Genomic DNA, 23987 nt, shown 5'->3' on the forward strand with positions numbered 1-23987 from the left:
TTTTAAAAGAAAGATTTCATTCAGTATTGTGTGGGCAGTCAGATTACGTTTGAAACTCGCTATTTCAGCTTGTATTAAAAGAGTTGTGTAGGTTTATTTACAGTCTGTTTTGCAAAGAAACTTTACGTGATCGTTCGTTTCTTTGCCACAGAAAATGTTTTTGCTGCAACGTATTTTGGACTTGGAACAAAAATATATATAAATTTGGAACAAAAATATATATATTTTATACTTATAGGAAAAACATTTTGATCAGGCTAATATGTCTATGCTATGCTCTTTATCCTTGACCTCTTCCTGTATATCATCGTCATCATCATTGACATCCTTTTTTCCCACTGCTGGGAATAGATTTCTCATAATGAACGCCATCCTTCTCGGTATTGTGCCTTACAAAACCAGTTTCCAGCCGCAACTTTTCTTATGTCTTCAACCCATCTTGCATCCCATCGACCTAAATACCGTCCGTAGTCCACACAAAATTAACGAAACTCCTAGAGCTAACACTAGAATTATTTGTATCTAATACATAAATAATAATCCATTAAATACTGATACACAAAAAAAACCTAGCCTGAGCATTCTTCCGGCAGATACTTAATGATAAACTCCAAACTTATAATGGCGAACCACAGATTACCAAAGAAGACAATGGGAACTTTGATATCAAGGTTAAGACAACAATTGGGCTGCATTTATCGTAATACTGAATTAATCAAGAAGAGATAAATGAATCGAAGCCTGACACTCTTCACGGTCAAACTCAATATAAAATATGGTTTTGGCCAAAGTTTTGTTATTAATTTAAAAGTAAAACAACAAAATCATGTATTATATGTAGTAGATAATTTTATTGCACCATTAAGTGATTTTGCTACTGTAATTAATTCAAATCGTGTACACGAATATGTTAATGGGAAAACTAATTTAGGGCCGCGACACTTTTTCTAATGCCTTCTAACCTTCTTATCGCGATTGTTATAGATACATTTATTACTTAAATGATATTTATTATACAAAATTATATCTATTTGAAAATCGTGAATCATTATGTATTTTATCATTCGGTTCGAAATCTTATTCTAAAGTGGGTATGATGTGTTAGTTACTCTGTTAATGATCGACTGACTAGATTAAAAGATTATTAAGATTATATCAGGAAAATTTTTAATTATTCCTTTGAATATGAAACATTATAAAACATTGCTCGCATACATATATTAAGCGCAGAGAGCTATCGCATCGCAAGTAAAACTACAACAACAACTATTTGAATAACTAATAACAAAAAACAAAATCCCTTCAAGGCAGACGAAAACACTCGGTGTTTTCGATCTACAATGAGACGACGAATAGAACAAAGGGTTCTTCCAATAGAGAATGGAGCCAATAAATTCTAAACAAACATTCTCTATGAATATTTTCAGCTAAACAACGGCGCTTATTGTAGACGAATATTCTACGGATTCTGTTCTGAATATTTCCTACTGTTTTATTTTGAACACGTCTACGAAAACCTTGAAAATAAAATGGTAATAATCAACTACATTGATCTAGACTAACAAGGATTGTAGTGAGAGTGAGTAATCAAAGAGAAGAGATGGTTACTGCAGACCACTGAAGCAAGGCTGTCCGCCTTATACGACACTACAACTTTACGAAGTCATTGATTGAAGAAAAAGTCGAAGCTCGGAGACAAGGAAAGAAATGTAGGGCATTCATGGATCAGTTGAAAGAAAAGGCAAGGGTAAAAAAAAACTACACTACAAATTATAAAAATATTACTAAAACAATTTTACAAGAAACAAGTGAGTTTAGTTACCGCCACACCGGCCCTGAATCACATCGATTGCAATTCGCCAGATCGTGCAAACTCCGAGTAATGGCGAACAAACGACCAACACGCTAATTGGAGCTAGCCTCCGAAGCATTAATATGATTTTAATGAACGTTTCACACGGAAATACGAGCGACTAGTAACAACTTGGCTCATTTTTGAGCTTTATCTTTAACTAGCGTTCGCCTGCGTTGAGCCTGCGAGAATTTTACACGGGAACATACTAGTGATGTGTCTAACTACTTATACTCAAATAATGTATGCGAAATATCAAGAAGATTGGTGAATGAAAATGAATACGTACAGTGTGAAGAAATACAATCGTCCTTAAGATAATTATTAGCTGGTTTACTATCTGTAATTTGCGGTTAGGCACATCTTGTTTTGTCATCTAGGTGTGCGTCTCTATAAGCTAATTTTTGTCACAAATTTATAACACAAATGATTAGGTTATGACTCTGAAATATATTTCTATATAAATTCACCCATACATAGGTAGATGTTCATGCTACAAGGACGTCTGAGTAATAAATTAGTTATTATTTCTCACGAACACTTGTAACTTTGTTTTCAATAATCGACTCAAGGAAAATTTTATCACATTTAAACATAAGGTCAAGGTAAAGAGTTCAAAATATGACTATCGATATTATGCTGTATTAATAAAGAATATGCACAGTCTGAATTATTCGTGTTAGCTTGAAACTTAGTCAGCAAGGCGGCCTGAGAAATGTGAAATTGGATATGCTATCACCCGCGTCCTAAGTGGGCGATGAAACGGTGCAGGACGTGAGAGGCTGCTGTCAGCGTATGAGTGATTGAGGCGACAACATTGCCACAAGAATTTGACAAGTAAGTACACGTACACCTACATTTGATATTGACACATCGCGTCGCGTCGCGCTGCCACGTTCACCCAGGACACCGGTTCAGTCGCTTCATAAAGCGCATTCTTTTTAAAATATTGACATTAGATTGATTTTCTTATAATTAGTAAGTTTAAATACTCGTCAAACCTAAACATACTTGCTCTGCTCACGTGGTATTTATGTACAGTCAGCAGCAACAGGACATCAACCTACCCAAGTTCATTGCAAACTCGCCGCTATTACCGCGCCATCCATGGGGGGTAACTTAATGTGCTGTTGACTGTACCAAGATTTCAAACGTCTCCCAAGATAATTTCAAGTGATTACAAACAAGTCAAATATGTTTATTCCTTTTTTAGGATATAAAGTGACTCTAGTAACATTTCAATATTTGTAGATTATAATATCTTCTCCTCCTCTTTTTGAATCCTCATGGATTTATTCATTTTTTTTGTATCTTAATCACCATTGGAATATTTACTATTTATAAGTAATAAATAATAATTTATACCTACATGTTTTATTTGCTAGTAACGTTACACGAGATGCTATGCTTATATTTTTCATTACTTTTAATGGACTCGTAACAATAACTATACAAGAATCGAGCTATACATAAGATATACCTATTAATTTTATAACTTGTTGGACATTTTTTCCCTAGACTTTACCAATGTAATTCTATTAGGTACTACAATCTAGTTCGTCTCCAAATATACGAGTATATGTGCCAAAAAGATAAATTATTTTTCTATTCATTCATAGAAATAAATACAACTAAACGGACTTATTATTGAAACTATTGTGCTCTTATTTTAACTGCAAATTTCTTTTAGAAATTACTGTATTTCATGCACTGTTTATATTTTCAAAACTTGTGCACAAAAAATATCCCCTTTATAAGAGGTAGCCACCTCGTTTATATTGGAAAAAATATAATTCTATCAGTCGAAGTGTGTGATTTTCTGGGACATGGAGCAACGTGGCCAGGCTTCACGAGGTCACGATTCACGTAATATAAACCTTCGGAAATAAATTGAACTACATCAAAATCCGTTGCGTGGTTTAAAATAAGTAAGCTTAGAAACAAATAGACCACATTGTTTTATACTACGAGTGTGTAGTTAGCATACATTTCTCGTAGAACTAAACAAAAACGAGACATTCTTATAACTATAAACCGACAACTAGGGTACAACCATAAACCTTAGCAATAAACGTTGAAAATAGCGGAAGTAACATGAAATATCCTTCGAAACTTTAGTCTTATATGCTGAATTTAAAAAAATATAGATAGAAGTTACCTACAAAAGAATAGATTTATAATGTACTTTTTTACTTATAATTATTGTTATCTAATAGTTTGCTGGCGCTCAGCTGGAACATTGCCAGTAGAAAACTATTATTTTCGAGAAGGGAAACCATCCAATGTCAGAGAAATTCATAATAAATCATTGTGATAACTAGAATAAATAAAATTTGTGTCACGTCAAATTGTTTTTGTTAATATTTAGTTTTGATATTTTTCCAATTTTATTTACATCACTAATGTAACTGTTGCGCTACTTTGTATCACTGTAGTTATAAATAAATTAGATGTTAAACAGTTTACAGTGTTTTTTGAATAAAAATTTCAGTTAAACCAAACAAATATCGACCTATTTATATTGGCAATTCGCCCGGGTTTACTCGCAGTGGCGATTGGCCATCATTCATTTGATCTGGCCATTAGTTCCATGTTTCCAGCTTCGTTTTGGCGGAAATCCGTCTGTTTCGTCATACATCGCCGTGCCAACTATTGACAGTTTTAATGTGTTCCATTTTGTGCCATCCGTGTATTTTGAGAGTTTATTATCTGTCGGCATTTGTTCTATCATTTTGTATATTCATGCAAATTCTATTATTTCCAGATGTACTTTTCCAGATTACCAGATGTGTTTTCTACTTTTTCTGCTTGCTAATTTTTGCTTATTTATTTATATTTCCTTGATCACTATTGATGGTAATAATGGGAATTTATTAATAAATAAATGTTTATCACACAGCAGCACTCGACATGGCCCATTTCTCATTTCTTGTCTTCTAATGATTAATTTCTTCTAACAGTCAATTCACACTACTCGCTGGAAATTTGCCAAAAGCGACCACCCGGTGTCTACCTGGCGTGTATATTGAACTATTAAATAAAAACAGTTAAATTTATACCGATATCGATAAATATTCAACGCTAAATTTAGAATCTTTGAAAAATGCTGCAATACGTTTTTGACGATGTTTTTTTTCTTTTGTGTTTTGAAGTCAACACAAGGTAAATACTATAAATTATTTAATTTAATTTTATTATTTAATTAAATGTATTTTATTTAATTAAATGTATTATAATATAATATAATTATTTAATTAAATGTATTTTAGGTAATACTTATTTAAGTATTAACTAAAATACATTTGCTAAGAAAGAAAAACTAAAAATACTTAAAGCTTTAATATAAACACAAAAATTCTATTTAATTGAAAAATAAACAACCAAAATATCTAAACTAACTTTCGCTCCGTGGATTAAATTCATAGAATGTGACAGTTATTATAAGATGTTTAGTAAATAATTAGTTAAATGGCGTTCGTGAGTCTAAACAAACGTTAAATTGTTGGTTTCCGACAGCTGCTAATCAGCTATTTATGCAGCTTTTGAAGGTTACTTTCGCGTGTGTTTTATTTTATATAACAAAGTGTATTGCTTAATAAATGAATTAAGTAGGTTATTTCAGGAAAAACTGAAACGTAATATAAATAAAAAAAGAACACTACCATTGCAAAATGGTGTCATGCCTTGTTATAGAAGTTCCACAGATATATTTCACCTGAAGATTAGTTAACTTCAAAAATGTAATTTGTAAAAATGTATGTATACGACAATTAAATAGATATATTAAATGAATAATGTTAATGAAAAGTAAATCATGCGTTTAAATTATTTTCTCTTTCTTCGGTGGAATTTTTAGTTGTAATAAATACCAAATAAAGCTTTAGTATAAGTATTATTTAATTGTAATTACACCTAAGCTTTCCATTCATGGCAATTAAACAAATTACCTCTGTTTATTAGACTAACATGCCCTAGAGCTAACACGAAATTGGTGGAACACTGGCAATATTTATCAGCTAATATTGGCTCAATAACTTTGGCATTCTGCCAGATAATATGGACAATATTTATTTACGGTAATTGTCAGAAACAATCTGGAAAATTAGGTAGTAATTAAAAAAGTGTCGATTTTGTTAAATTTCATTTTCAGTGGTGAGGCTCATGATAAATTCAGGATGGTATTTCTTTTAAAAATATTATTCATTTAGAAACATCATAAATTTATGTTATTATTTTTATGATCGAATTTTTCACATGTTTGGTTGGCCTATATACATTAAGTATGTTAATATGTTTCAAAGTTTATTACATTTATTGTGAAAATGATTTTTTTCAAATGTTAAGACTATAATAGGCAACTAATGAAAGTCCATCAGATTTTTCCAACAAGAACCATTACTAATATTTGTTTTGTCTGGACTGAGGTTGACCCATTTAATGTTCGTTTGTTGCTCGCTAGTTATTTTCACTAATCTCTTCTTGATCTCGTCGGTGATCACTTATAGCTCTTGTGACTTTTAAAGTACTTCATTTAATTAAATTACTGACATGAACTCTGTATATTTCATCCTATTTATTTCTCACTTTCTCTCTCTCTCTCTCATTTCTGTCTTCGTTACGTTCGGGGCTGTGTCGCGGCAATGTCCGGGATAAGCGTCAAAAATAACATCAACATTTTGAAGATTCGGCTGTGATTTTACGACCGGCGTGACGTCAACCCTCTTTGGGAATGCTATTGTTGCGTATTAGACAATCCTAATACGCAACAATAGCATTCCCAAGGAATAACATATCCTATTGCGGAACCACACGCCAAAGTGCTATATTTTTTTCCCTATTTATTGATAAACATTAAATAAACTTTCCAAATTTAAAAAAATACAAAAATAAGTCTGCAGCAGAAAAGTAAATACTTACATGAACTTGTATTCCGTTCGTGATTGTTAGTTGCCAGTGATCACCCGTCAATTCCCCAAGATGGACTACCAGGTGGGCTTGGTCACAATGATAAAAGAAATCCAATTACCTGTAACAAAATACAAAAAAATTGTATTATCAACGGTCAGCAACATGAAGTTTTGTGTGAATTAGAAATACAGACGACAATAGATACAAAATTAAACTAGGTACTTTTTCGACTATGATATGTACCTACCTAATTCAATTATGTATATTATTCTGTCTATATTATCTGAGCGTTTTCACGGTTTCTACCTTAGCTTTAAATTGTTGGAGCCCAGGGTCCACTTTCCTACTTTTTTATTTTTGTATATTATTTTTATACCTATTTTAATTCAGCTGACATCTATTGTATATATACTCGTAGCTACTCCAGCTTTTCTAACAATCATAAAAAAAGTAAAAGCACAGTGAACAATTACAATTACAAAGCGAGCGTTTTTCTAATGTGACGTTCAAAGCTGTGATTATATAACATTAATAATGGAGTTAACGATTTGGAACATATAATTAGACGCAATAAAATATCCGACGTACTGCTGTGCGTGCTCTATGTCTTTTGTTGGTTCTCGGAACTTTGGGACTATATAGGATCATAAAATGTATATTCCGTCAGTCATAATGTCCCGAAGGGTTATTGTCGTGCATTTAATTTAGAGGAGTACTGGGTAGTGTATCTTATAGATATATTCCAAAAACCTTTAATTCAAGCTAATATCTCACATTGACATAAACGTATTTCGGTGATGAAAACAATATACTTCATGCAAGCGTGAAAATACAAAAATATCATATCTTACGAATGAAAGTAAAAGTCTTATATTAGAATGATAATAAACAAATAACGTAACTGGAACGTTAGACGGACATAAATAAAAATTAATAGTGGCCTAATTAGAAAGAAAATTGCGTGCCGCGTCGTATTTACCACAAAATGGCGGGAATCAGCCCCAAAGGTGCTAATTAAATTAGGCTGCCTCGTGTTTTGACAGGCACGGACAATTTTTCAAATGTTATATATAGTTACTTGTACTTCATTTAATGGATACTTATAATAAAAAAAGTTTTGCAGATGTTTTTGTGTGCAATACGCACATTTTGCTCAACCACCCAGGTAGATTCTACGCTGGACTGGACGCACTAAGAATCATGTGGCTTATGAATTGGTGCTAATATCTATTGCTCAAATGGCAGGTGCTTTTTATACCATAATTCATAGATCATGCATGTTAAAATATAAAAGTAATTTTTGATAATACTAATTTAGCAAAATTGTTACGATTTTCTTTCCAACTAGTGTAAGATTAAACGTACCTAAATTAAAAAGTGGTTATTGCCCTCTTTATATACGTTGACATCAGACTAAATTGCCTTCATGTTCCAAGCCTTTAAATAATATGATTATAATTTTTCCGTTGTACTTTGGTTGTACCGAATAACATCCTGTCCTGATTTCTCTATATCTTCTTATAGACTGCTAAATAAATGATTTGCATGATTATTATTTAAATTTCAAAATTCATCCGACATGGTGTTGATGTAATATAATATAGATCGATAGAGGAACGAATCTCCAGGATATTTTGAAGAATTAAGTTCTTACTCATTTACAAGTAAGTACCTACTTAATGCTTATTTCAAAATGCGTGTTATTTCAAGCAATATTATGAAGCAATATATTTCATTATAAAAATATACGGTAAATACCTATTTAAACGATTAAATATAATAAAAATTGATGAAATCGAATAAAAACGTCATAACATATCTTCGAATACGGATATTGAATTAATTATCTATAATTTTATGAATAAGATAAGCAATGGGCTCGGCGCTCATCACAGCCTTAACCTGCCTTCATGGCAATCAATAACATACATTAACATATACATATGGCGAGCACAACGACCAACATATTATACAATACATATTTTAATATTGTAGCACGGTGGTTACCGACTCCCACTATCCATTTTATTTGATGGGTTGATATGAATGAATGGAAATGACTCGCGGTTTTAGTAAAACTTTTTCCATTAACACAACTGCCGCCCGCGACTTTGTTCGCTATAAAAAACCTATGTTACACATGGAGGTAAAGTCTTCTCTATGTCAAATTTCAGCTTAAGATCAGTTAAGTTTATTCATTACGTACAAACATAAGCAAAAACAATACTTTCCCTTAAAAAATATATGAAAGTACAGAGAAAGATAAAGTAAGTATAGCATAGACTATTCGACAAAAAAGAAAAATTTAAATACTCATTTCAGGGTTTGTTTTAGTCCCTCTAAATTTCAGCTCGAAGAGTTTCTGAATTCAGCGCCATTTCCAACAAATAAGTAGCAAACCTCACTTAAAATAGAACAGAAATCTGTGCGAGTGTGATGATCACAGCCATTTTAGATACTACTAGCTATTCAAATATAATTAATATTTTAATAGCTTCACATTGCTAACTTTAATTCTATCTCATGCGTGATCTGAACAACCTTCGCAATTAAAGCATATTAACTTTTGAAATTAACCACGCGTCACATCAGTCTGGACGATGACAAGTTTTGTAGTTTCAACCACACCTGGCCACGTCGATCACGTTTCTTGTAATAAATAAAAGATTTATTACATTTAAGGTCAGTGCATACCGACTGATATATTATACTTTTTAGTATAGTGGGCAAACGCGCATGCAGGTTGCCTGATGGTTAGCAAACACCGCAGCCAATGGACACCAGCAACCGACTTAATTACTTGGGACGGGACTTAATCTTATTTCGAGCGAATGAAAGTAAGGTTACATTACTTTATCTCTCGGTCAACGATTACATTTATCCGCCAGCTTATCAAAGTTCTAAGTACAAGCGTGCCTATTTATATATCACAGATCTAAATATGTAATTGATTATTACTTGATCTCTATGGAGCGATCCAATAGATCTTCAAAATAAAAATAATAATACCAATATATTTATAATTTAATTAAAGTTTCTTTCAAAGTGGAAAGATTTTATAATATCCTTGACAAATTGCAGCCCGTTATCATATATTATCTCGACCTCTCAGGTCACACGGAGCTTTGCTATCAACCCGACGAGCGACTCTTTACTTTCCAATTAAATATGTAATTGCCTCATCAAAGTCGGTACATTTATTAATAGAATATAATAATGTATATGGAGACCGCTTAATGTTATTTATATATGCTATTATAAAATTAGTTATCGAAATTTATGTTCTTGAGGAGTAACGGAATATTTTAACACTAATAAAATAATTATAATTATATTTAATCTAATAAAAAAGAAAATTACCAAATAAAATAGATCAATTCCATTACAATGGCACAAACTTATCAGTTAGTTGACTCTACTAATGAGAAGGAATAATAAAAGGAAATGTTACACGTAAAACTACCGTTACGAGATGGATTGAAATGCTTCAATTTCAATTTTCTCAATAGATATGCATCTATTGAGAAAATATAATAGAAAACCACAATAATTTATTGAAATAGATTCAGGTCAGTAATACCTAATATAATCTCGCACTACTCGTAAATGCACTTGTAATAGTTTAAGTGCACCCATTTATCTCCGTCTAACTCTAACACATTCAACTTGTCAGCGTCTTGAAACTTGATAGATTATTATTTTTCACTTCGTAACTACATTGTATACACTAGAAAAAGTAGATATATTTTTTTCTCTCTTTGTGCATTTTCCCGTTTTTATTTTTAGACATAAAGCGACGCGCCCGAGGACAGCTTCTCTACTTTTTCCTCTCAACTTCTTTCTTTGTTTCTTCATTCTTAATTCTCAGACCGTTGGCGCGCATGTAATCCTTAACGACAACAGCTAGCACTTCAGAAAAAGTAGTTACATTATCATTTTATAAATCACTTTACACGCTATAAATAAAGAACCCTAAACAGGAGCAAACATCATTAGCACATTCTGTCATAGTAAGGTTCAGTGTTTGTCGTCGCGTCTGTCGGCGTGTTTGATGTGTGGACGGCACGATAATTACAGAATTAACGACTTGATATTGAGAGGCAGTTTTATCACTTAACTGTACATTCAAATATCACCTTTAAAGCCCCGTGTTAAGGTCCAGGAGCTATCGTGCACTTATCATTCGACCCAGTTTAGGATGCGCGATGCATTCTGACCTTGACTAATGAAATAGCTTATAATTTACGGAATTGCCGAATTGCCTGCAGGGTCAGTTCTATGCAATTTGGACCAATTAACCTTCTAGGAACATGTGAAATTAGGATACTAGTTTTGCAAGTTATGTTTGATCATTGAAATTAAACTACAACGTGACATAGTAGGCCTGGGTGTGTGCTGTGTGTACAATTTAATTAACATAAACTATGCTGTGTTGACTGTTCAATTCAATTAAACGAGTAGGTAACTGAAGGTGAAGCTATTGTCATTTTAGTTAAAGATTTTTTTTATCAAAGTTGTTAGATTTTAGCTAGAAGATATTTGTGTCAAGCATGTGTATTTTGGTATTAGTCTACAATATACACTTATTGACCTGTAGTAAGATAGAGATTCAGATCATTTAGACATTTCGGTTCTTCCCCGGTAAGATAATAAGTTTTCGCTCATTCTCTTCAGTTTTGAATTATTTCTTCGTGATTATAAGTATATAATGAAAATAGTTTAGATTCATCAACTCTGATTTCGGTGTATTCTTTTTCTTTTTCATATTCATGATCATCATCACCACTGATGTTTGGTCCTGAGCCATCATCTTTACCCTTATCCAGTTCTTGCCAGCAATTGTCTTTACATTGTCGACCAATCTAGCTACCTTTAATCTAGCTAATTTAACTTTTGCAGACTAAAGGTCGAAGGATAAAGTATCTGGCAGTATGTAACATATCGAACCAAATTTGATGTTTTAAATATAAAAAATCGAAACTCTGATGGCATATAGATATAATGGATATGCTTCAAGCAGATTTATGTATCAGTATTTTTCTGTTAGAATAAAACATTTTATAAAAAACTGGTGAAACCAGTCCTACAATTACAAGCGTTCCAGGCGTTTCTGTCAAGTGTGGAACAAATTCGATAGGAATCTCCTAAATAGCGACAAGGCTGACGATTGCACTACATTACCCGCGTCAATGAGAAGCGAGCATTCCTCGCGCGACCTGTAACCTGATTACTGCGCAGACGCAGGTCTTTACTTTTAGCTATAAAAAGTCTAGTACATTCGTTTATCTGTGCAGTGCAGTGGTGATCCAGTGGTGAAAAGTCCCAGGTCCTAAGTTCAAATTCTACAAATAATGTAGCGAGTTTAAATACTAATCTATTAATCTCTTCTATTAATCTAAGTCAAATTTATGTATAATTATTGATAGGCAAATGGAATTTCAAATTCAGGCTTTCGATGAAGGAAAATATCCTGAGGAAACCTGAACACTGGTTGATTGTTTAGTTTACTAATGTGTATAACTGCTTGCCACTAAATGTCAGAGATAGTCGTAGTCATGTCAGTTACTTTAAGTCGACTTGAATTAATATGACGTTTGCAGTAACACACTCGATAAGAAAGAAGATTTGTGAAATGCAATTAACAATTAAACCATAAGTCAAAATTAAAATGTTGTGGTAATATGCCAGATTAACAGATATTCAGCCTCAATCGTGTTAAGAACAGTTCAAACTAGAAGTATAAAAACAGCTCACAACTCAATTGATCTCCGGAGATTGAACCCGGTTCAAGTAGTTTTGGGCAGCCAATCAAACAATTAGTTAACTACTGTGTCTAGGTAATTTTAATTTATCTTTTAGTCTTCATTCTTCATATCACTTATGCTTTTTATATGCTTGCGATGAACTAGCTATTTTTGTGTTGACATTCTAGTAGAGTGCTATATAATGTAATTTTAGTATATACTAGCGACCCGTCCCCGCTTCGCTCGGGTTACTTAGAATCAAACTATCTATTATTAAAATATCAAAATCGTGTTGCATAGTTTTTAAAATCCAAGCATACATAGGGACAGACACCGGGAAGCGAGACTTTGTTTTATACTATGCGATGTAGTCATTAGTTTATCCTACGTAAAATGAAATTCAAGCGTTTTAGATTCATAATCTATATATTTTTTAACTTAATATGTAATAATATGTATTTTTTTTACTTAATACTTTCAGTGCGTTCATCTAACATGGCTTGAACAAGAAATACCTATTAGAAATCTTTCATTTTTTTCAAAAACAAGAGCTCCTGGCATCTCCTTGGGCAACTTCAAACAGAACACAAATCAGTATTAAATATAAACAGAAGTATATCTAAGTATATCTTCATAACCTTCATTATATTAAGCTGCGTTCTAATAAATTAGTCGTATCTTTATCACTTAATCTTGTTTAAACTCCCCTAGATTATTTTTATCTCGGAAAATTTGCAATTGCAAATGGCCGTCCAGCGTCTTCGCCTGACCCGTTTGTGAGATCTCAAATATTGGCTTTGAACGTCGGTAAACAGCATTATCCAAAAGTAGGGTTGGCAAAAACGTCTGAAAAATATATAAGCCCCATCGAAATAATAGTACTACTACATACATCCTCGATGTATAGATAGTTCCAATAGTTGCGTTATTTTGACGTCTCCTCGTTTGATATAAGCCGAATTGAAATCTGAAGCATGTTTTGGTAAATCATAGTAATCAAACTGTGTAAGTTATTTTAAGATATTCTTGTAAACCTTAATGTCTTTTTAAGTAAAATGTAAACGAATGTACGTTGAACTAACAGAGAAAAAGATTTGGTAACCCTATCTGAGAGTCCGTTTACTTCGCTACATACACTATATGTATAGTGCCTTAATTGTTTGTATGTGTGCCAGTGAGAAAATTAATTTTCTTTTTTAGAGATCAATCGATTTCTTGATAGACGAAATTCACAACAAATGATTGTTGTGTAAGCGAAACAACAAGCTTTTTTTGGAACTTAGGTATAGATTTGAAACTGTATTTATGAGTAAATATAATAAAATATATCAAATTGTTTTATGACGTATGTATTCTCAAGTAAGAACAATTCGTTCGTGGTTTATTGATTATTCACATTTTTCGAGCATAATGAACATGTTCAAGTGTCGTTCGTGCAGCTTCCACGTATTTATGTTAAAATTTAATTCAAACAAATAATTTATGAGTAACATGTTTGACACACCTCAAATATTCCGTCTTTTAATGTTTGAGTAATGCCTTCTCTCGCCGATTTTTGTTGAGAAGATATTAATACCTCAATACAATTGTGGTAAGTTATTACCTTTTATAGTATTCTGTGCCATTAGTTTAGCCAATCGCCAATTAGGTACATGTGAGAAATATTTATTTATTAGATCATCATATTTTCTATACTTTTACGAAGGCATATAATTACCTTTTTAATTGGCATATAATTATTATATAAGTTGTTAAAATTTTTGATGTTGTTTCTGTTGCTTCATTCTTCGTAAAATTATTTTCATGAAGTTTCAGACAGGTAGGGTCAGCATTAACAAAGACCAATTCAGCTGCCAACTTAGCATTGTTTGTGTGCAAAACCATGCGTAGGCGCCGACATTGTCCTTCGATGCCAACTTCAAATATTCCACAGCCACTCGAAAATTACCGAACGCACAGTAAAAAAACAAACAGTGGTTAGTTAAGACTCGTGTCGCAATGAGCTCCTTCCAAATGTGGACGCCCAATTGACCTTCTGTCAAGGGCACTAAAGAAACTTCATTTTGAAACACCAAATGCGTTAATTTATTATTTCTGTAAATGCACGACTTCCGCCCTTTGAGCTGTAGGAAGTGATTAAGTGCTGTAGTTTCTATAAAAAATAACAAAAGTTTGAACATATTATTCTCACGATCGCACTAACCAAAAGCATATGTGTGAAGGTGAATTAAACTGTGTGGCTTTAGATATATCGTCGCGATTTTACTGGATTTCTCGCTCTAACTCTAACATAAAGACGTTTATGTAAATTTGTGATACTCGTATGCATAGTGCTTTTTGTTTGAGGGAAGACATTTTCAATTATTCAATTTATATGACGGCGATATTTATAATCGGCGAGTTTAAATTGGGGTTTATTATGTAGAACGATGTAATAGATGCTGGTGTGCAGGCGTAGCTACACGAACGTGGAAGTGTTAAGACAAACATACTAATTAACATCCATTCAGTTGTATGGAGGCCTTGTAGCGTGCGCAGGCGCCGAATGCTTCTTATCGCGGATGTGTGCACTCTAAGTTTGTTGTATACAGGTCTACACTATTCTGCACATAGCTCCGCCTTTTGTTTTTAATGCAGCAGTTTTATTTTATGTCTCTTTGTATATTTGTAATGTTTTTGTTCAAAAATAACCTGAATAAACATTATTGCTGTAATTATAAATTTATTTAACTTTTTGAGTTTTTATACTTGCTTTATCCGCACCAGAATTCATTTACTGAATCACGCTCATAATCATGCTCATACGACCAAATGAGTTCAATTGTTTTCTACATTGGTTGTTATATAATAGTAGGCAGGTTTAACCATAGTAGTATAGGTAATTATAGACTGGATCCATATATAAGAACATCTGTTGCGAAATCCTGAAGGTTCAATAAAGGGATTACAATAAAATCGCAAATAAAAAACATTATTGTCATCTTATGTTCACGATTCGCTGTCATATTTTTAGGTTGTTTTGCCGAACTTTTTCTTTTCTTTCGAATCGTCTTCGAACGAGTTTATCAAGTGACCTCTATCGAGACCGAGGTCGCTCAGTGCACTGTTAAAACGATTATTTTCGTCCGGTTGTGTTTAAAAACCACGCTATATGTAGGCGGCAACCCATTCATATTCAATTCCGTAACGTTATTATATTTTGTGTGTTGAATAATTTACATAACGTGTATAAGTAATTCTCGTGTGTAAATTAGATTGAAGAACTTGAAATATCATATTGCTCTTAAATTTACAGTTTCAATTACAATAGTTAATAACTTTAACATTTTCTTATACTTCTGTAATAAATAACATTCCTTTATAGTGTTTTCTGCACCATTCTCTATTTCATTATGTTTTTTGTTACATGTTTCAGAAAATTAGCATGTAATTATATTTGCATTGTCTTTAAAAATTCTTATAAACGTTTCAGTTTAAATTTATTACTAATAGTCATGAAAATCATGTTTTACAAGAAGTCAACCTTGACTCTATTTTTTACAAAAAATGTTATAACACAAATTTACAGTTGAAGATTTGAATGCACAACTCCTACCGTTTTTTTTTTAGTATTTTTGTTACAAACATATTTCAGTTGTGTTCTCTGTTTGGTATCGCTACTCTAAACCTTCATATTGGACCAATATTTGCTCTTCCTGTATAGTTTTACACTTTTAACGTCTACAGTTTACATTATGTTGTCTGGTATTCTAATTTCATAAGTTCTAAAACCAATGAATAAGAGTTTTCCTTTACCTAAACATAAACGGCGACAGATCATTTAAAGTTATCTTCAAATACAAGTTTTGGGAGAATTTGACTTCAACTGAATTCGATATTCAAATTAGCCTGCCATTGAAAAATGTTACTAGTCCAATAGCTCTGCAAATCATCGTAGGCGGGTTTCTGTTAAAGCTGTTTTGAAAATGTACACTGCTAAAATGTATTATTTGATGGAAATAATTGAAAATCTTCATATAATAAGAAAATAATGAGATGCAATGGATCGTTGATTTTCAAGGTTATATATATTTAATAATGATAGATTAATTTATTTGTTATGCAAATTTAACGTAATTTATTTTGAAACGAATCATTTTATAATAGTCTTTAATGCAACTATGCTTGGTTGGCATTTCAATATTTAGTCACTTAGATATCTTGTAACATAATGATTATTATTCTTTAATATTTCTTTTTCTACAGTTTATGAAATAGTATAAACACAGACAGTTGTTAATGTCATTAGTTCGAAGGCAGGATCTATCTACAGTGTACATTTTGTGAATATTTTAATCTCCACTCAAAAGTAACGTAGTACCAAACGGCACATTAAACATTAGTTTACAACAATTAAGAAAGTCAAGTAAATTACTTGCAGTCATTAGGCATTACAATGTTAGGCCTATACCTACTAGGTACACAGGTATTTAAGTCTTATATTTATGAAAATGAAACTGAACATTTGCAAGTGAAGTACCAACTTAGGTTTTGTAGATATAAGTAGGTAATGTTTGGCCTACAGGCAAACACTAAATGGCCCTATTGTCTAAAATTGAAGCAGAGCCAAATTCTGGAACGTAATAAATAGCGCACCAAATATCAATGGTGTGACAATATAGGTATCATAAACAATGAGAGTTATTGCCGGCTTCAGCTGCACAACACATTTTCACAAAACTAGTTGGGATTAGTAATGAGAAGAACAGAAAAGGCACAAGTGTAGGTAAAGATGTGAAATATTGAAAACGATTAGAAACAGACGACTCTGACGACGTTCACGTGACTGAAAGCATGTTAGCGAAGCATTTTAGTAAAGTAAATACCTATATACATACATATTACTGTTTGATGATCATCATCAAACAGTAATATGTCTAGAGAGTCACGGATCATTATTACAAAGCCGCAAGCCAAGGACACTCAAATTTTACCTTAGCATGCCTTCGTTTCGGAACCTGGGTTCTCCAAAAAGTCCTGATTGGAGCTGTTGGTGTGGTCGCCAGGCGCAAGTGCCCACTGAGCGATAAGCCTGCACAACCGTAGTTTCACAGAGATCAAGATAAGCACCGCCAAGCAAACCGCGTCCGAAACACCCGGCACATCCACCACTCGCCGGCAGATCAAAACATAGCTCTCACAAGCCTTTTCGACACTCCGACTCGATTTGCAAAATTTATTCATCGCATCCGCTAAAAACACCTATAATTTTTATGAGCCGCGCCGAAAGTACGCTCGAAAACGGCCTGGCCCCCGAATGTTTTAGTTATCCGGCACAAATTAGCACCAATAAACTGGAAGGAAAACACCATGGGACGTTATTGCAGCTCGCCAGCCGCCGGAAAACTCGATTTTGCACGACAAACACGTGAAGCGAGCGCTGCCGGCCACGGAACCGCGCGGTAAACACTGCGCGCGCCTCACAACACACGCACACACCCGTGCTGCCGGCTTGACGTCCACGCCGCACGCACACATAGAAAACCGGCGCGCGCATACTCTACTCGCTAAAAATAGAATATCACGTTACCTTCCACCAATGAGAAGACACCTAAATCGCGTGATACTTTGCTCTTATTCGTCAAGACTCCATTGATAGATTGCCGGCCAACAGGCATTCAATTCGCGATTAACTGAAAGTTTTTGATAAAATCCTGTCGATAAGAAATCTTGACAGATTGAACCTGCGATAAAAGTTGTAAATATTATCGAACGATAGAAAATTTGGTAATCTGTGTAGTCCACAGTTAAATGTAATAACATAACATTGTAAACGGTGAGGAGCTCAGCGTAGTTGAACTTGGCGCAAGTTTTAGTCAAACGGTCGTTTAAATCTTGTGATTAATTAAAAAAGTGATGTACATCTAATAAAATGGCAAACATTCTATTTATGTATTCTATCTTTTGTTATAATGTACCTATATACTATCGAAAGGTAGTATAATCGATGATTTGGTGTTTATTTTTAAATTAAACTTTTCTTTCACCGCTTATCTTATACAATGCAAATGCAATCTTTTCTAATTCACCATTTTATTTTTGATTTAACATTGACATTTTAATTCAACTATCTGCTAATAAAAATGGAATTGGTGGCTGAAATTAATTATTAAAATATTTTTGAGTGTGATTCAAAATCGTAAATCTAAGTAAGTATATTAAAATCTAATGCAATAAAAAAGATTAACTTGAGTTGTACCTACCTACAAGAGGCTTTTTTTTTCTGGCAACTTCTGTTTGGCGTCGGGCCGGAGCAAGCGGCGTGAAACGTGTTTTGCCTGCGCAATAAAATTAGGAGTATTATCGCATTCAATTAGCATTTATAAATCCGGTGATTTCTTTTTGTCAAATATTTTCCAAAAAGATAGCTAAAGAGGCTTTGTATTTATTTATTGAAATTTTGTTAACACTTATCATTTAATACTATTTAAAAAATACATATATGTAAAGGGAATCAAACTTTATTTCAGGTTTATAGTTAATTTATTTATATCGGAAGATTAAGATTTTACGAAAATATAAAACCAATTTTATGTTTCAGGTCCGATATTAGATATGGATGATGATAACAGAAAAAATATTAAACTCTGGTAAAACCATAATAAATTTTCACTTAAACCTTACTCAGGAATCACTTATTATAAATAAACCGCATCAAAATCTATTGCGTAGTTTTAAAGATCTAAGCATACACAGGGACAGACAGACAGATACCGGGAAGCCACTTTGTATTATACTATTTGAAGAAGAAAAAATAAATTACTTACAAGAAGATTCCTGTTGGTGCTACAGGTATAAAATTATTTTAAGTAAGCCGCTGAAAAATAATTACCATCACCAAAAGTCCGTACAAAATTACCCAATGCCCTAATTATAATCACAGCAGTCTTGTTATGAAGTGAAATTCAAGAGCAAGTTTGAATTACAATCATGTCTTTTCCGCTTTCGCACATAAATTATAAATTACGCGGGCTAAGCCGCGAGCAAAAGCTAGTATTAATATAAACCCGAGAGCTCTAAGCTTATTAGTAGAATGTAATTATAATGCAGTGAACAATATTCGATAAAGTGAGTCAGTCTTGTCTCGTGATAACATTTGACTTTAATGCCAATATCATAAAAATATACAAGATATAAAGACTGTGTTACAAAAACATAGGCGATAAGAAAAAGGTATGTAGGTATATCATTGAAACATGTAAGATATAAAAATGCGCTTAAATGTGGTCTGATTTTTAGCCTAATATTTTGATTCTCAAACTTTAAATGTATTTTGCGCATACAGGATGATATATAATAAATATGATAATAAAGACGGATATGAGTCGTTCTGGCTGGTTGATATCACAAACAGGTATTAATAATGTTTGTAGATATAAAATATAGTTTTTCATTTCTGTTCCTCGAAAACTATTTAATGTTGCCTGCACGTAGGCGACGTAAAATTCGTCTGTTTGTTTGTCTGTATGAACGCGCTAAACTCAGAAACCACTGGACGAAATTTTGTACGGATTTCAGCAATAGAGAATGCGATTCCTGAGGAAGGTGTATATAGGTGTACCTATAATCTTTTATTGATTAACCCGAGCGAAGCCGGGAAAAACCGCTAGTATAATTGAAATGAATGCAATTTTCTTTTGGTCGTTAACGGAGGCTACGAGCTGCTACGTCGCGTCGTAGCGCTGTAGAGCGCGAGACACTCTTTCAGGCTTCGCAATGTAGGAATATCTTTGCTAATATATTCAATTTGGATTTGTAGTCACAAATCAATTGCATAGTGTATAGAAATGTTCATTTGTTCAAACGTAGATAAGTACTTACTACATATGAGTGGTCCATTATTTGGTGTATGAAAGCTTCTAAATACATAATATTTTTCCGATATATAGGTATCTTCGATTAATGATACTGATTCAGATATCCTACATGCAATGTTTTTACCCTCCAATTTTGACCTTTGACCAATATACAGACCGATCATCTGGAATGGCACAACTAATCCCTTATGCCGTATTCGTAACTATTTTTCGTGCATATGGTCATCATGCCGGACTGCTACAATAGAGGTCCCGGGTTCGATCCCCGGTCAGGTCAACATGGAAAATGATCTTTTTCAGATTGACCTGGGTCTTGGATGTTCATCTATATATGTATATGTTATAGAATATAGTCTCGTTGAGTTCGTATACCATAACACAAGTTTCGAACTTACTTTGGGGCTAACTCAATCTGTGTCATTTGTCCTTATATATAAATATTTATTTATTATTTATACTCAATTATTCTATGTTTATACCACTAGTTTTTCCACGACAAAAAGTGTGTTAGGTACTAAGTATTATAAGTATTTTTGCCAATCTTTTTCTTGTTGTAACTAGTTCTATTCCAAATAGTTTCGTGGCTTTTATGTGACATATAACACTACCTTCTTACTAGATCTTTAAATTAAAATACCTTGTCAAAACTTTTTTATAACTAGGTACTTGTTTTTCTCGATCATTCTTAAAACTCGCTGATCAGTTGTCGTTTGCACGTCGGAAATGTCATGTTTATCACCAAGATAGTGTCTCTCTCGTCGTAATACCTTCTTAGTAATTAGGCTGACTTTGTCAAACACTTAAACCTACTGTTATGATAATGCAACTCGGTGTTTGGACACCTGGCGCAAAGGAAGTGTTTAGTAAGTGGCGGTAAGCTTGGCGCTTACCTTACCTATTATCTTGCTAGCTTTTGCCAGCGGTATTTTCTGCATGAATTTCCTCAGGTACCTACTTTTTCCGGGATGAAAGGATAAAAGGCTTGTCCGTACTTAGCATACAGTCCATAGCGATGCATGAAAAAGTCGGTGAGTTGATAGAACGTGAAGAGATAATCAAATCAAATTATTTATTCAGAAATTAGATCTTCACAGGCACCATTTCACGTCAATTTTTATATTATACAGTCGTTTCTCAAAAAGCTACAAACTACTGACATTCCGGAACGACTACTGCTGAGAAGAAATGCCGAAAGAAACTCATTTCAACAGTGTTGGTCACTATCATCCAGAAGAGCTTACCGTTTCTTAAATATTTTTTTCCGATAGTAAAACAAAGTACATTAAGTGTCAAAAATTATACAAATAACATGTTATAATTATGATCGAGTGCTGATAAAAAAATAGATCTTTTTTCTTTCCATTTCTAACAATCACTCGCTTTGCTTTTCATGTTTTCCAGTTGGACTGTCACGCGGCGTAACCCGGGGTCAGCGTAAAAAATAAAAAGTTTGAATATTAATATTTAATTACGTTAAAATAATCATTAATAAAACGATGTATAACATATACTGGTTGACACGAATTTTATTATTAAGTTTTTAATAATATTGATAAGATAATAACTGCCAATTATTTCTACTTCAATCAAAATAAGTGCTCAAAATGATTACACTGACATTGCAGCCGTAGTTAAACTATACTCTATCTCATCTATAAATAACCTGAACACGTAGGGATTACATACTATAAATTGTTATCCAATTAGGATTAATTCTAAGTAATCGAAGGTTAAACACTTAAGCAGTAAATTATTGGTCTGTTTATCTAAGCAAACACCATAAGTCCATGATTATAATAATCCTTGTCTGAGGAATGTACTCTAAGAAGCATTGTTATGTTGACAGTGGGTGCGACTCCACGATATCTAGGGTTGCCATTACCCTGAAGCCTGATAGCCGCGGTTGTTTTTAGCCGCACTTATCCTTACATATTATTTAAAAAAAGAAGTCTGCCGCGTCTGTCTATATGAACGCGATAAACTCAAAAACTACCGTACGGATTTTTACCGAATAGATAGTGTCATTCTTGTAGGTTTAGCAGTTTTAATATACCGTATTAGTGGTGGTGATGGTGTTACCTACTTTGCTACGTTATTGACAGTCCCGTAATACGGTGTATATGGCAACCCTAACGATATCAAATAATCTAGTCGTTCGCTTAAGTCATGAACTGATTTACAATAATTTGATATTAGTCTCTCTATTTTAATATAAATAACTAAATTTATTATTAAGTAGACACCCGATCAATTGCTTTATTGTATTCATAATTTATGTTTTATTCATTGACTTCGTAGTAAATTTATTTTATCTAGTTATTCAAAATTTATTTATTTACCTTGTACTTAGTCATATTATTATTTCCAGATTTTATATTATTTTCCACTCGACTCTAAACTATAATTATGCAGCGAAAATCTTCCATATTGTGTGTATTTATTGAAACACCGTAAGTTTTTTTTCAGTTCTTGAATAGATAAAGATTATAATTAAGTGCATAAATTCATCGACTGTTTAGAAGTGAAAGTGAAAGCTTCTTATAAATAGAGGTATAAACATTTATTATCGATACAAAAAACATGTCCCTAAAATGGATATTTCAATTTAATGTTACGTTACGACTACATGTTTGACTAATTACCCCTTTATCTGTCGAGTGGGTGCCGTGTCGGCAATTTTTTGTTGTCAAGCGAATCTCGTCTTTAAAGGACAAATTAAAGCTGTCACTTTACTGAAACTATAGCTATATTATTTATAGATCATCTTATTTGATATTCTTAGTAGTTCTAGTATTTTTGGACGCTCCGTAGCTTACAACAATTATATCTTTTAGGATTTGAAGTTTATGAGAATTAAACTTTCTGCTATAGGATAAAGATAACTCATTCGTTACTATAGCTACCATTCGCATCGCTCCGTACAGTTTCGCTTTAAGTGTGACGTCGGCAACCAAAAGCAAGGAGGTAACTCCTTGCTGCCTGACAAAGACAGACAAAGAAAAGCAGTACCTACGTTACTATTTACCCTTCTCTTCCAGTCTTCGCTCTGTATAGCTTCGCTTTAAGTGTGACGTAGCCATGAAATCTCGACGTTATGTCAGCGTCCAAAAGCGAGGAGCCCCACACTTGCCTTATTGACAGGACAAAGAGAACTCGTACGTTACTATTTATCTACCGCATCGCGACGGCTCGCGACAAAAGAATTATGTTGCTCTGCTACTTCCGTATTTATTTTAAATCCAGTGTAGGGATGTGAGGACTAAACTTTCAAAATGAATAAAATGCAACATATGTGTTATTCCAGGTACTAATATTCTACCTGTGTACCCAGTTTCATAACAATCCGTCCAGCAGATTTTGCATAAAAGCGTAACAAACATAGACACATAAAACTTCCCCAAACTTTCGCATTTATAATTTTGGTTGAATTAAAAAGTACAATTTCGTTTTCCACTTTCAATATGCCCGTGCTATGGAATAGTAGATAATATAATCAAAAATACTTTTTTTATATCGACTGAGTACAAAATACCTATGAATTGATTTACGAAGTAGGTTTTCAATAATTATATAAGTCTCGTATGTTTAGATATGGCATACAAAGTACTTGTCTTGACTCTTAAACCG

At 33.1% G+C, this 23987-nt stretch overlaps 1 protein-coding gene across 2 annotated transcripts in view; it reads right to left on the bottom strand.

Annotated features, from left to right (window-relative positions):
* Window positions 1-17963, bottom strand: part of Atf3 (Activating transcription factor 3) — a 49496-nt gene extending 31533 nt beyond the window's left edge. Inside the window, exons 1-2 of one of the 2 annotated variants that reach the window (XM_064436262.1) lie at window positions 17478-17963; window positions 6770-6878 (exon numbers count right to left, since the gene is read on the bottom strand). The gene's annotated coding sequence lies outside the window, so the exon portion shown is untranslated. The remainder of the gene's footprint in view (window positions 1-6769; window positions 6879-17477) is intronic. The other variant, XM_053752241.2, reaches the window with a different exon arrangement.
* Between the last annotated feature and the right edge of the window lie 6024 nt (window positions 17964-23987).

Source organism: Plodia interpunctella, chromosome 12 (genome assembly GCF_027563975.2).
Source record: "Plodia interpunctella isolate USDA-ARS_2022_Savannah chromosome 12, ilPloInte3.2, whole genome shotgun sequence".
In the NCBI taxonomy this organism is placed as follows: Eukaryota; Metazoa; Arthropoda; class Insecta; order Lepidoptera; family Pyralidae; genus Plodia; species Plodia interpunctella.